Source organism: Gossypium raimondii, chromosome 3, assembly GCF_025698545.1.
Source record: "Gossypium raimondii isolate GPD5lz chromosome 3, ASM2569854v1, whole genome shotgun sequence".
NCBI lineage: Eukaryota > Viridiplantae > Streptophyta > Magnoliopsida > Malvales > Malvaceae > Gossypium > Gossypium raimondii.
The window spans coordinates 49,419,682-49,435,131 of record NC_068567.1 but is presented as its reverse complement, the minus strand read 5'-3'; the positions used below and the strand labels follow the sequence as shown (position 1 = coordinate 49,435,131).

Genomic DNA, 15,450 nt, shown 5'->3' with positions numbered 1-15,450 from the left:
TTTCAAACATCCTAATTCATCTAACCAATGTGTCATTCAAAGGCACCACAAATACATCAAAACATTACATACCAAAACAAGCCAACATTACCTTAGTTCATGTATAAAATCTAGTTCAAGCACTTACCAAACTTATCATAAATAACCGTTTTCAAGTCATCATAAAATACCAAAAAGGAACCTTATATACAGGCATTTGAAAGTGCCCAAAATGACAATACTTGGTGAAGCATTAAAGCACACCCAACCAAACATAATCTTCAAAGCATAAACCAACCAAGATACCATTACAAAACATCATATACATTTCAAAACCACATATATATATCTTTATATACATGCCACTACCCTAGGAGATACAAAAACTCAACTTAGATAGATAGTGTGATCCGATTGATTGATCCTTCCAAAACGTCAGCAACAATTATATACAAAATAATCCACAAGAACTGATAAGCTTACATAACTTAGTAAAGACATGATATAACATTTAATCTAAATATAATTAGACACAGTCCATGTACTTTGATTCAGGGTTACCAAAGTATAAACAAGGCATGCATAAGTGTTCAGGGGTACCGAAGTACAAACAGGGGCACGTATGTGCATTTAAGGGTACTGAAGTACAAAAAGGAACATGTATGTGCATTCAGGGGTACCAAAGTACAAACAGGGGAACGTATTTGCATTCAGGGGTACCGAAGTACAAACAGGGGCACGTATGTGCATTCTGGGGTACCGAAGTAAAAATAGGGGCACAAATGTGCATTCATACAATAGTTATATATAAAAATTTTAAATAAAGAAAAAAAATATAATATACACATAGAATTTAATTTACATATTGAAATACTATGAACTTACCTACGATTTAATTCTGATCAATACGTAGGGACTATTCTGTTATTTTCCCTTTTCCTCAGTTATTATCTCTTTGATTCAAATCTTGATCTATATAATAATTAAGCATAATACATTAATCTCATACAAATTTCACATTCCACTCAATGCATATGACCCTTAAATTTTCATTAATTACACATTTTCCTAAACTTTACATCTTTGGCAATTTAGTCCTCTAACCGAAAATCATTAAATTAACCGTTTTATAAGAATAAAATTATAGAAAAATATACCAGGCACTTTAACAGTCCATATTATACATAAAATTCACTATCAAACCTTGAAATTTTGTCATTTTAACAATTCAATCATTAAATCAAAATCTAACAAAAATCACTTCACAAAACAATAAAATACCACAATCAAAGCTTTAAATGCATAGATATCATAAAAAAAATTCAAGATTCATCAATGGAAACTTTTAAAATTTTTAACAAATTCAAAAACGAAGCTACGGGCTAGCTGGACCTAGTTGCAACAATCTCAAAAACATAAAAATCATTCAAAACGGGATCAAATGCACATACCATTCAAGAAGAAATCAAAATCGAAGCTTTTCTCCTCTTAAATGGTGAATTTTGGTTCTCAAATGACAAATCATGAAGATGATAACTTTGTTTTCATCTTTTCTTACTTAATTTTCTTTTTAATTGTTAAATTACCACTTTACCCTTATCATTAATCAATAATTTCAATAAAACCATGCCTATGCACATCCAGTAACTCTTTAAATGATATATTTACCATTAAAGTCCTTTAGCTTAAGATCTCAAAGCTATTGGATCACTTTAACTAATAGAACTCAACTTTTACCCTTTTTACAATTTAGTCCTTTTCACTTAATAAACTATGTAAACTTCAAAATTTCTTAACCAAATTTTAATACAACTCTAATGACTTAGTAAATATTCTGTAAATAATATTTAGGAGTTGACACAATGGAAATTTTTTAGTCTCGAAACCACTATTCTCTCACCACTGAAAAACGGGATTTTACAGAAAGGGTCCGATAATTTCTTCCTTCCTAAAGAACCTGAGGTGACTAGTCCTGCTTCTATTGAATAAACCAGTTAAGAGGGAGAAGAGGATTCAGAAAATGTTGCTGCCGTTAACCAACCAACTGAGGGAGCGAATTAATTTTCTTGTTGTAATTATATGTCTCATTTTCCATGATTGAATCAAAACTAGTTGAAACTTATCTTATTTTCCAGATTTATTTGCCTTTGTTGCTTACCCTCTGATCCTTGCAGTTTTTTCATATTTTGTACTCATTTTAGCAATTTGCAGATTCTCCTCCTCATCTTATACTTTACATAACTATCCATCAGCAGGAACCTAACTATACAGCACAATATAACTAAATAACAATTAAAGGGACTAAGCCAGATTTTACGTAACATGCACATAGGGATGACTTTCAAGATCTTACTTTCTGAGGATAAGCTAAATCGATACTTTAATACCACTGATTAATTCTTGCATACTACCGTAATAGGTAAGAGATACAAATTAACCACTAAGATTTCGACTTCGTTGTGGCACAAAAGATTAGGTTATATCTCCAAAATGAGAATTAAGAGAATTGTGTCTGACGATATTCCTAATCCTTTTAATTTTTTAGATACCTTAAAAGATCGAAGGGTTAAAAATTTTATGATCTTATTACTAAGGTTATTTTAAAGATGAATAATGCTCACTCTATGAGGAAGTTGAGTTTTTCGAGGGGAGAAAGAATTTGAGACATTGTCTTTGAAGAAGAATATGTTGATATTTCTCAACATATTCTTTTAATTTCAATTGATAATTATCAATGATAGTTTGTTGTACCTGATATTATTCAAGTGGAAACTCTAGATCAAGACAATGTCGTTGAACCTCTCAATTAAGCAACAAACTCTACAACCTCAAGAACTAATGCCATTAAGAAGGTATACTAGAAAAAGAGTTATAATGGCTTTAGTGGCATATTTTGACCTTGAGCTACTTTAAATGGATGTGAAGATTGTGTTTCTCAATGGTAATATTGGTGAGACGATTTATATGGTGCAACTAGAAAACTTTGTGATCTGTGATGCAAAGTCAATGGTTTGCAAATTAAAGAAATTCATTGATGGGTTTAAGTAGATCTCCTACCAATGGTATTACAATATTTACCAAGTATTTATCTCATTTGGTTTTGAGATGGTTTTCGTTAATGATTGTATATATTACAAGTTCAGTGGGATTAAGCATAATCTTAATCAATGCCCCAAGATTGATTTTGAGATTACAGAAATGCATAAGATTCCCTGCACGTTTGGATATTGCATACATTGTTGGGATGTTGTGTAAATATTTGAGCAATTTGAGTATGGATCATTGGAAAGTAACCAAATGATTCATGCATTATCTTCAGAAATCAAAACATTATATGCTCACATATTAGAGGTCTGATAAGTTAAAGATTGCCAGGTATACAAACTCCCATTTTAATGGAATATGAATGCAATTTTTTGTCACTAGGGTGCAAATTGTGACAATAAGTTGCAATAATTTATTCCAATAATAATAGGAGCAAATCAAATTCAAAACACATAGAATTTAAACTCATGGTTGTTAAAGTAAGAGTTTAGAGTGGTTAGGTGTCTATAAAGCATCTTAAGACGAACTTTATGATTGTGGATCCGCTTACTAAAGGACTATCACCCAAGGTTTTTTATGAGCACACTGCTCATATGGGTGTAATGTCATTTCAGGATATTCAATTTAGTGGGAGTTTGTAATTTTAAATGCTTTTCTATTATAGACACATTTCAGTTATTTTAGTTTATGGATATTAAGGTTATTTTCTATAGAAATAAGGTTTATTTTATTTATTCACACTTTGATTTTGGTAGGGCTTGATCTCACAAGGTTTAAAGAGCATCAATTGGAAATAGACGTGTTTAGATCAAATTGCAAGTAATTTCTATGCTACATATTCATACTTGATCTATGTCATTTGTTTTTATTAATATGCGTGATCAAGGATGAATTTAGTTACAATATATGTAAAAAAGTCGACTTAGTTCTATGTTGACATAATTAACGAACGAGATTGTTTGGAATACCTTGAGGATATAATAGTAAAGTTTTAAGCTCATAAAGTTTTATAATGACATGTAATTATAGAGTAAATAGTATGTATGTATATATATATGTGGTCTAAGTAGGAGATTCTTGGGAAAATATGGACATCACATATATAATAAGAATAATTATATGTTATTATTTCATATCATAAAATGTTAGCAGAATTAGAAAAATATGTCAAATGTAACCAAAGATTAGGATTTTAGGTTGCTTTTCTAAAAATTTAGGGAAATAGGTTGTTTTTGGAGAGACAATAGAAAAGCGCCTCCTGTTGGATATGTTTTTATCCCAGCTAAACGTGTCCCCATGGCGAGTTTCTTAAAATCGCAACCCAACCTTAACCCTACACTCGAGAATCACGGTGACTGTCTATAAATGTGTTATCGTTTATATTAAAAATATCACACCAAAAAAATAAGAAATTAAATTTGTAGTGTTCGCAAGTATACGAGTCAAATTGTAATACACTATATGTGTACAATAAAACACTGGAAGTATTCTGAGGATTGTACCCAAGGGAGGATGAAATAAATCTATAGAAAATCTCTTTACAATAATAAGTCTAAATAGTAATAGTTAAATAATATATTACAACAGATCATAAAATGGATTAATAAGAGAAATAATAACTAAAATAAATAAACAATAACAAATGGCTAATCAAATTAAACCAGCAGGAAGATTAACTCATTTCAAGGTTTGTAATTAACTTCAAATTAGGGTTTTAGGATGGATTATCTATCAATTAACCAATTATTACCTCTCGGCCTCTAACTAATTAATCGATTGGTTGATACTCGTTTATCTCTTGACCTCACTTTCTCAACCAGGATAAACTACATTTTACTTGACCAAACTTATCTCCCAAACTCGTTTAACCTATTATTACTTCCTAGGTTTGCCAAGCCTAGGGTTTAAGAACACGTAATCTATACCAACTAATCCTCTCGAGAAACCTTAAATCCTCCGTTAATCACATCCCCATCCACTCGTTAATCTCCCCTAAGGGATTTAGCCACTCATGTTATTCATAATCTTAATTTCAATTGCATAAAACATGTAAAAAACATGATTAAATTGAAAGAGAAAAAAGATTAGAATAATCATGGATTTGATGTCGATTGAAGAACGGAGTAGTTAATCTCTCAATTAGAATAAAAAATGTCGTCACTTGCAAAGGTAAATAACTAAAATACTTCAATATTATAAAATAACTCTTAGATCGAAATCAATTCCAAGAGGAAAGAACAAAGAGTTTATGAAAAACAAAAAGAAAACTCAATCTAATCCTAATCCTAAACTACGATGGTTTTGAAGGCATCTAAGACGACTTAGTTACATCAAACCCCTAAGGTCTTATTTATAGGGTTGTTGGCAGCCTGAATTTGGTCTTCACACGTCCTAGGCCTTCGTATAAATTCGATTGTGGAAACAAAAATAGCGTTGAAAGACTTAGGCACCACGTCGGCCCTATGCCCTGCCATGCAATGCTTATGGTGCAGCACGATAAGCCTTTTGTGCCTTTTATGGTTCGTTCCATGCTTTGACAGCTCGAAAAAGCTTGTGGATCACTCGTACCTTGCTCCCACGTCAATTGGGCCTATGATTCATCATCCTACACACTTAATTTAACACATTAGCACTACCTAAGGCCTGTGTTGGCCTAAAAGGTTACAACACACAAAATGTGTTAAAAAACACTTATTTTACTAATATTTAATCCTAACTAATAAATACTGAAAACATAATATAAAATACTAAATTGGCTAGAAAACAAGCTTTTGAAGTGCAAAAATAGACTGAAATTACTACTATATTTGACGATAAGTCAAATACCCTCATAGTTAAGTCTTTGATTATCCTCGAGCAAACTAAATAAAAACCAAATAAAAATAAAAACAAACTAAACTAAAAATGAAAAATAAACATGCAAGAAAGAAAAATGTACTTGAGCTAACTTGATACATGAAATTTGATAGAAATATATTAACAAGATAATGTAAATAAAAATACAACTCTAACATGATATACAATAGACTCACAACTTCTAAAATTAAACGGGTTAGTTCAATAAATTACAAAGCAAATAAATAAAAGAATGTTAAGTATAGGCTTCCATCAAAACAAATATACAATTATTTTTAAATGAATATAAGTGGTAAAAATATCAATCCTTGGCACAATTTCATCTACATAAGCACTACCTAAGTCACATAGGACTTTTCAGCTTGTAACATTCTATGACTTAGGTTGGTTTGGAATTCAAAGAACAAGCTCGACAAAATGGCTAAGCACGAAAGTAGTTTGGCATGTGATATTGTCTCCGACACTCCCCCAATTGTACATGTGGCTCACCACCTTATATTCACTTCTCTCACATTCCTTAACTCTCCATTTACTAAGGTGTCATATTGTATTCATGAGTACAATCGTCCGAGCTCATTTTTTTTGAACAAATGTGAGCGTACTTTTTTTCCAACTCACTTTGCTTTTATATATATTTTCATTAATATTTTCTCAGTTGGTATTTTGCCTTATTTTTATACAAGCTCAATGAATCTTATACTCACTATACCAAACAATTCCTTAGTTCACTCTTTATTTTTTTTTCTTTTGAAACAACCACGATGTATCTACCTAATCCGTCAATATCAATGGCTGGACGTTAAATCCGTGCAAGGACCAAGAAATAAAGGATCAAATAGAATATTCTTTAGACTTAATGTTTCATTCATGGTTCATCAAGAAAATAGATTAAGGCTCAAAATAGGTGCTAGGGAAAATATTTACGGAATAGCATTTTGGCTTGAAAAATATTCTACCAAACAATGCCTCAGGTTGTCCCTAGGTAATTCTATACATGGATTAAATCAGACAAGTCTATCAATTTCTACAACCTACAATTTAGTTAAACATGCAAGCTATTTATATACCTATTTACCATGTGGTATACTTAACGCCTTAAATTTATTCAAAGTGTAATAAATTGAACTGAGTAGTCTAAATTTAAATAATTTAGAATCAATTAATATCAAACTAAATTTACATTTTATTTGAGAAAATTCTATGAGCATGCTCCTAACCAGTCACTTGTATATCTACAAACTCAAGCATATAGAAAACATACAAAATTAAAAATTAAAAAACTACTAAAAATAAAGGAAAATAACAGAAAAATTTTAAAAATTTTCCTAAGTCACCCCAACACTTTATTTGACACATTGTCCCTAATGTGCAATAAAAATATAAAGGAAAGAGGTTCCTCGATTGCCGTGATTCGTGCAACACAATCGGTGGGACTACTCCTCCTTTCATTTTTGGCTCAACATTACTATGCCTTCAAAATTTTGGGGTTCCTACTATAAAATACTAAAAATTTAATTAATAAAAATCAAAACAAATGAATAACAATCATCCTAGATAAAAAATAAAGTACACTGTCTAATTTTAAAAAAAAAATAAAAATTGTTCAGAACTAGTCGGACTCAGGCTCCGACTCCTGCTTACTGTCTTCCTCATCACTCGAAGGTGGAAATCTCACGAATATGTCTGGTAGTGGTGTTGGTGTCGGCCATCCATTTTGCTGCACAAGGTGAATCATAATATTGCCCATGTCTTACATCTAATGCATTTTCTATTCGGAAATTGACATGTTCATCAATCATGTCATTTGTGATATTTGTGCTTTAGTCCTCCTTTTACCAGGCCTTTGGGGATCCCTCCTATGCTTTGTTTGCTGTTCGAAGTCCTAATTTTGCTTTCTTTAGAGTTCAATGAATTGGTTGTACATGTTGCCCCTAATTACGTTCCTCGTCGGTCGCATGAATGGTTCGACCAGAGACAAGGAAACTTCAACTCGTCTACATAGGGTTGTGATCAAGTGCGGAAAAAAATACTTTGTTTGTGACTCTATATGCACTTCATCATCTCTTCGTAGCTTCAATGGTTGATGCAAATCTAGTCTTTCTGTAATATCAAATAAAACATAATCGCTCTATATGCAGTGATGTCAGAAGTATTATGTGTAGGTTGTCACACCTTAAAATTGGGCCTAGTAGTTTTGAGGGTAATTTAGGGATTTTAGCTCTGGTGTGCTTAGAAATTTCGTAGCATGGTAAACCAGAAATGTCTTCGTCTATGGCTTTTAGAAGATTAAAACAATTTTTGAAAATGGTACTCTAAAGACCTTTAATTTTGAATAGAGGACTATTTTGAAAAGAGGGTGAAAACTAAGAGTACTATAAGGGTTAATCTACCAAAGTTTAAAAATTAACTTGTTTTTTTCCCCAACTACAAAAAAATCATGAAACATTTTCCCTTCTCTTTGTTTTTGCCGTCCCTTACATTTTTAAGCATCATTCACTTATTTTCTCTTCCAAACATCAATTCTTTTTATTCCTATCAACTTACAAGTGTTAAATCTCTATAGAATTCCATAAACAAGAACACCATTGATTTTCCCATTGCACAACTTGTGAGTTTTTCTGAATTTCTAACCAAATGTTCATTTTTCTCCCATTGAAGGTAACGATTCGATTTCCTGTTAGTTTTAAATGGAATCTAGTCTTTTAAATATAGTTTTTACCTATTGAATCGAATGTTTTGAATAAAAGTCGAAAATTGAGTCATTAATGGTAGATTTCGAGATTTAAAGGGAAAATGATGTTTCAAAGTGTTTTTCAACTTGTTTTTATGTGATTAGCAGGTTTCTAAACATTCCTTAAAGTTTAATTAAAGAATTCTAAGGTTTTATTGAATTTTCGTGAAAATTACCATAGTATGTCAAAATTTTGAAACTATGAATCTGTATAGTTTTGAGTAATTGGAAGGTTAGGAATTGTTCTTGGCCGTTTAATTAGTCGATTGGAATCAGGTTTATGTGATAGGAACGAGTAACTGTTGAGATTTCTGTGTTTCCACTAAGCTTATCAAAATTTTAGTTTCATGAGAATATAGCTTCATTGGTAACCCGAACTTGGAGACCCCAGCACGACATTCTGTGAGTACTTTTGATTTCAACTTCCCAACACCAATGTTCTACGCTTGAAACACTTATGTGGGTATTCCATCTAATTACACTAGTGGAAAATCCGCAAGTAGTATTGGTTTTAGTGTAGGGATTACAAAAATGGAGAATGTACTTCCTACAACTTACATCGGCGAAGGGACATCCAACCCTAGACATTTAACTAAGGTTGATAAAGAAGAGGAAGCTGAGAATGAAGAAAATGAAGGGGGAGCTAAGAACAAAGAGGGATCTAAAATCGATGATGATCTAATCTAGGAGTAAAGGCTGGATGGTTCGAAAATTGCATTATTTTTTGAACCGGAGGTCATTTCTACTGAACTAGAAGGGACTGGTTCTAACGGTGAAGGTTTGAAAAATGCTGGAAGAACCCATCTAGATTTTACGACATATGTAGCTCTACCCCACATGCTTAATGTCAACCTTGATGTTGAAGGTGTATTAGAATTTCCAAAACTTCCTCATAGAAGACTAGGTCATGAGAGTTCTACGAATTTCGACCATTTACAAGTTGGAATGGAGTTTTCCTCCAAAGATACTTTCTTTGCTGCAATGAAGCGGTATAACTTAAAGCATAGGGTAAACTTCTATGCTATAAAATCCCAAGTCAAAAAATATGAGGTCAAGTACGCAATGTGTGACAATAGATGTCCATGATAAATTATAACATTTGTGAGAAAAAAAGATGGGGTTCCGAACAGTAAAGAAATATAATGCTTCTTGTACTTGTGTTATTGTAGGTACATCACAAGAGCATCCTAAATTGGATTCTAACTTGACCTCTGACATTGTCTTACGTATGGTGAAATACTTGTGTTGTTGCAGGTATGTTATAAGATCATTCGAAATTGGATTCTGGCATGATCTCTGACATTATCTTACCTATGGTGAAAGTGTGATCTAGAATTTTGGTGCCGGTTTTGATTGTCAATATCTGTAGTTAATACAATTACACCGTGTCATACTAATTCAGTACCTTGCACCATTACCAAAAATCATTATATGATTTTACCCACTTGTATATTGACAGCACATTCATGTACTGGAGATATGAACATCAGTTGTTGCTAGCTATTGTATAGGATGGTAATCGAAAATTTCAGGCAATAACTTTTGCAATTGTTAAAAGAGAAATCGCTAATGCGTGGGATTTCTTTTTAACTAATTTGAGAAAACATCTTTTGTCGCAACCCGGTATATACATCATTACTACTAGGGCACCCGGAAATAGGCTGCAATTGATCGACGTGGAAGCCTATGGGATCATGCACACCATAAGTAGTGTATACCTTATATCGAGTCAAATTACATGGGCCAATTTCATAAGGATGCTGAGTGGCAACATGTTATTAAAATGGGTACGTAGTAAATATCATTTTCTATATCATTCTTTAACATATACATTGTTTTCATACATTGATATACTCTTTATTTTCTTTGACAGGTTACAAGCTTATCCAACATCGATTCCATGAAATTTTAGAGAACTTGCAGGCTATAAATGAACGCGGTGTGAAATACCTTGATGGGATACCCAATGAACAGTGGAATCCAAAAATTTTGTATTGAAGGGGATGCATCATTTGCTAGTAACGTCAGTGGTCAAAGAAACATATTCCTGCTTATCAGCCTTGTTTCCAAAGCGAGCGGAAAAATATGTTGGATAGATAAAGGGAAACCACATTTGGTGCGAGGAAGTGATAAAAGATATTACAAAAAATACAGAAAAAGTGAACTCTATGTTGCAGCATGTCACTTATATCTTAATCAAATATTTTGTGTTACGGGGTTTTATAGACTCGACGAAAGTATTATCAAGGGATTATACCATGTATACTTGAGACACAATACCTACGAAAGTGAGAGATTTCAAGCACTTCTTTTTCCAAGCGGACATGCAATTGTTGTATGTACCCCGGCACATCTAGATTGTATGAGCTATGTTGATGAAGTGTGCAAACTAAAACACATATATAAAGTATGGAAATATGAATTCCCACCTATCCCAAATGAAAGTATGTGATCGTCTGTTTTGAGTGCTTTATTCAAGTTGCTACCAAATATTAAGTTGCGTCGCAAGCCAAAAGGTCGACTTAATTCTAGTCGAATACATAACAATATGGATATTCGGGAGAAGATAGATCAACCGAGGTTATGTAGTTATTGTAAGAACCATGGGCATAGAAGGACAACATGTCCACACTTGGAGGGAACATTAAGGAGAGGATCGAATTAAAAAATTTATTCATTTATTCATTTTTTCCACTTTTGGGTAAATTCTAAATAGGTATATTATTTATGTAAAAATACAATATAATACAATATAAAAAATTGTTTCCATTTTTTTGTAAATTTTAAATAAGTATATTATTGATGTAAAAATACAATGCAATACAAATAGTTTTTTTTCATTTTCTTCGTAAATTGTAAATAAGTATAATATTGATGTAAAAAAAATAAACAAACACTTTTTTTTATAAAACATGAATAAGTATATTATGGATGGAACAATTTAATACAAACTAAATGATGATTTACATGAGAAAAAATTAAAATGAAAAAAATCATCTCCATCTTCGGCCCCAATGTATGCCACAACCCGGTGGGTGTCGGTTACGAGGATGATTTCGTTGTGGTTGGGGTTTTGGCTCATCATATTCATCTTCATCTTCACCTCCATCTCCACCTCCATGATCTTGATCTTGATATTCATCTCCAACATTTTCTTCATCTTCATTTTGTTCTTTCATGTTGGAATGCTTTTGCATCTTAGGTTCCCATTGTATATCATCGATGGGGGTGTTTGTGACACTATCAATGGAGAATTATATGGTGTTGGATAACCTGGGTGTGGATAGAATGCTGAAATTGTAGGCAATGGAGGATACATTGGTTGTTGTTGTAAGCAGTGGTGTGTAATATGCTCCTAGGGATGGAGGTGTTGCAAAAAATATTCCTATAGAAGGTGTTGATACATGATATGATGGTGCATAATGTGGTGCTTCTGTAAAAAAACATGGGGTTAGTAAAAGCACCAAAAAAATATAAACCATATTAACGGGAGGTGGTGCACCCACCAGTATAGTATTTGGTGTTAAAGCTGATGATGATGAACTCAACGCATGTACTCCTGATCCCAACCTTATGTGGGGTCGTGTTGGCCTTCTAAAATGAATTTGTCTACTCCTTTCCTCCTATAGTAATAGATATATCTTATCGTGAATTCTAAACTATGTCATGTAATCTAAAGAGGTTGCAAAATCCGCTCAAACAATTGGTTTGCACATAGGTATGAAATTGTACCTAAGTTACTAGGTGTAGATATATTTGGCATGGAATTTAGGCCAATCTTCATTGGTTCTCCCCCGCAAGTCGATCTCGTGAAGTTCATCGAGCTCCTAGGGTGACATCAGAATACTTTGCATAAACTAAAACTAGCACATTACTCAATCAGATTTGTGCATCTCAACCATTGCAAAAACTATCAGTGACACTTTAACATTTCAAATATTGTGATTCGCCAAAAATTCGACCGGGATGCATTCTTAAATTTTCAGATCAAGTATGACATCCATTCAAACTACAGTACGAAATTATAAATTTTATTATGTACCTAATATTAAATTTCAAATCCTTACGTAAATATTACATAATTGAAATTTTCAAAAACTAACATCGACTTCCTATCGTTGATCTAACAATAGTCGGATATCTTTGAGCTCGTTTGGTATACCCACATGACTTCCGTCATTGTTTCTCAAATTCAAATAATATGTTATTTCAAAAACATAATAATGAATAGTAATAATATGATAACTGTATTATTAAATTAATTTTGCCTTATTATGAGTGGGAATTGATAAGGGAAGTTTATCATGTCCATGACTAAAGAAGGAGTATACAACCACCGATTTTATTTTTTGTGCTTTCGTTGCCCGATACATCTCTGGGTACAATGTAGCCAACACAGTTGACCCCCAACTGAGTCCCCTGGCTTTTTTTAAGTCGACTAGTTCTAGGAGCCACCTTAAATGTATTAGATTTCGTGATTTATCTAACATTAGAAGACCCTCAATATGAATGCTAAAGTGAATTGTTGTCTTTCAACTGCACTAGAGGAGTTTTGAGATATGAGAAATTTTCTTCTAACCATTTCATTTCTATTCAGCTACTAATAAACTTGTCCGACACATTGCCTAATAGTTCGTAGCAGATTGCGTTCCAATCGCCAACATGCACTACCCTCATAATGACTGGCCTATCAATCTGTAAACTGAGTTGTAATGCTACATCCTCAAGTGTAATTGTACACTCATTATACGGAAGATGGAATGTATGTGTCTTGGATCTCCATCTTTCCAGCAAAGCGCTAATGTGTGGACTCCAATTTAGTCCCCCGAGCATACAAGACACATGCAAGAATCCTACCTCTTCCAAGTGTTGTTCAATAACATGCGGTGGCCTCGCACTTAGATTGTGTATACACGTCTCAATAATTCGATTTTCGATCTCATTATATAAACATATAAAATTTAAAAAATTAATAATATTAACAAATTAATAATTATATTAATTAAAAGAAAAAATGTAATAATATTTTCTTACTCTTTGTAATCGAACCCGAAAAAATGTTTTTGATCCAAGCGAATAAGAGGCATTAACATTTTTAAAATTTTTAAAATTATGAAAATCAAATAAAATCAAAGTAATTACAAAATAGAAAATTGATACAAGAACAAAATTGAAAGAAATTGAATGAAAAATTGAGAATAAAATAATTGAGAGAATATGATTGAAAGAAAAAAAAAATAAGTTGGGTATATATTGCAAATAAACTAGCCATTGAAAAAAATTGTAACCGTTTGAAAAAAAATTGACCGTCGGAAAAATTACGGGGAGAAGAACGCATCCAACATTAGGCATTTTTGTATTCTCTCTCCAAAAATGGCCTATTTTCCTAAATTTCTAGAAACATATTTTAAAATCCTAATTTTCATTTAAATTCAACATATTTGCCTAATTCTACTTAAAATGTTATCAAAATTAAAAGTGATCTAATTCGGTTAAGATTTAATGGGCTTTAGTTATTAAATAAAGTATGTGTCAAATATGTGTAGATATTCTAGTAACGAATCTCTAATTGATGATGAGCGAATTCAAAATTAAGGTTATTGTCCCCAAATTACACATTCGTAACTTTTTTGACATCCCATCTTCAGGAAAGAAAAGAGAGAGAGCCATATTTTCTAAATTACTTGTGTGTTTATTTAGAAGATCAAAACTATAAGACTTGAAGATCTCAAAATATCAATGGATTTAGGTACGCTTCCACTTTTAGTTTTTTTTCTTGATTTATTCTTGATGATCTGACAAGATAGATCATAGTCTATTAAGTTTTATATCAAATTTTGCTTTACGATTTAACAGCGACCCCTCCATTTGTTTTCTTATCTTCATGAAAACTTTGTTGCGATTTGGTTTCCATGTTGCTGCTTAGAATTGTTAGGTTTGCAAAATTGATGCTTTTACTAGAGAAACTAGTACTAAGATGCTTGTTAATTTGGCATCCATGGGTTATTATTGGTAACTCTGAAAGAACGACTCTCCTAAATAAGTCTAATAAGCTTGTTGGAGATAAAGTAGTATATGCTCTTTCTTAAGGGTTGAAAGTGATGCATGATTTTTTATGATGAAGAAGACTGATTGTCTCAATTGGAGAGACTCTTAAAGAGTTAAAATCTAGCTCTACCATTGTTGTCACAGCACAAACCAAAATAACTGCTGAAAAAGTAACAAAGTAAAATAATGTTTTTGCTTATAGACTTGCTTTAGACAAAAATCCTTTGCTTATGAAGTTCATTATTGAATTAAAGAATATTAGACTTGGGTAATGGGTATTATAGTTTTTCTAGCTTGAATAATATTTAAAATTTTAGTTTTGAGACATCCTTTATTTAAAATTCCATATGATAACCTATATGTTTCCACACATCCTTTCTTTATTACTTCCTTGAAAAACATGTCAAACAAATATAAGTGAGGTTGAATTCAAAATCTTATTTAGTTGTCTAAGTTAAAAGTAATATAATACAAAAATCTAGTGAAACAAAGTGTAGGAATGGTACGATTTACAAAAATCAAGAGAAATGATGTCATCTTCAACTGAAGTGAGAATTGGATTGAAATCATTTATCCAACAAAGGATTGTCGAAGCTTGAATAGGTTTAGAAGATAATTTGACAAATTTTTATCACACATTTCAATTGAAAGGATTTAATATTATGAGTTAGAGTTTATGATTAGAGGGTTGAGGGGTGTTTCATGTATTTATAAGAGAAACATTACACTAACCTTGACAGATTAGAGTTTATTTGTACAAGATTTCACAAGGAATCTTTTAAAAGGTCATA

The 15,450-nt window shown here is 32.0% G+C and overlaps 1 pseudogene; it reads left to right on the top strand.

The window, feature by feature from the left end:
• Nucleotides 1-14,841, top strand: part of LOC128039973 (triosephosphate isomerase, cytosolic-like) — a 31,040-nt pseudogene extending 16,199 nt beyond the window's left edge.
• The last annotated feature ends 609 nt before the right edge of the window (nucleotides 14,842-15,450 follow it).